Below are 348 nucleotides of genomic sequence, written 5' to 3' on the forward strand. Positions count from 1 at the left end.
ACAGATGGAACCTACAGTCGACGGGGCTGAAACTGCTGAGTCACGGTGACACCTCCCTGGCATCGGTCCTGGCGGGGGGTGGTGGGGAGGTTGTATCGTGGAGGTTATGGGCGGGTGTATGGATCTTTTTGTAAGGGCGCTAATCTCCTTGTGTCTTGAACGTCACGCTGTCGTCAACATTCATTTGTATTCGAATATTATAAACATGTCATCGACGTGTTTTGTTGCTGCGTCACGTATCTTTAGAAGCACTTTGCTGCTCTTTGGTTTACTGGTATTTTCTTGTTTCTTTGATTATCTTTTAGGCCAAAAATAATCTTTGTCAACGTATATACTAATCTTTTATCG

Source organism: Penaeus monodon, chromosome 15 (assembly GCF_015228065.2).
Source record: "Penaeus monodon isolate SGIC_2016 chromosome 15, NSTDA_Pmon_1, whole genome shotgun sequence".
In the NCBI taxonomy this organism is placed as follows: domain Eukaryota; kingdom Metazoa; phylum Arthropoda; class Malacostraca; order Decapoda; family Penaeidae; genus Penaeus; species Penaeus monodon.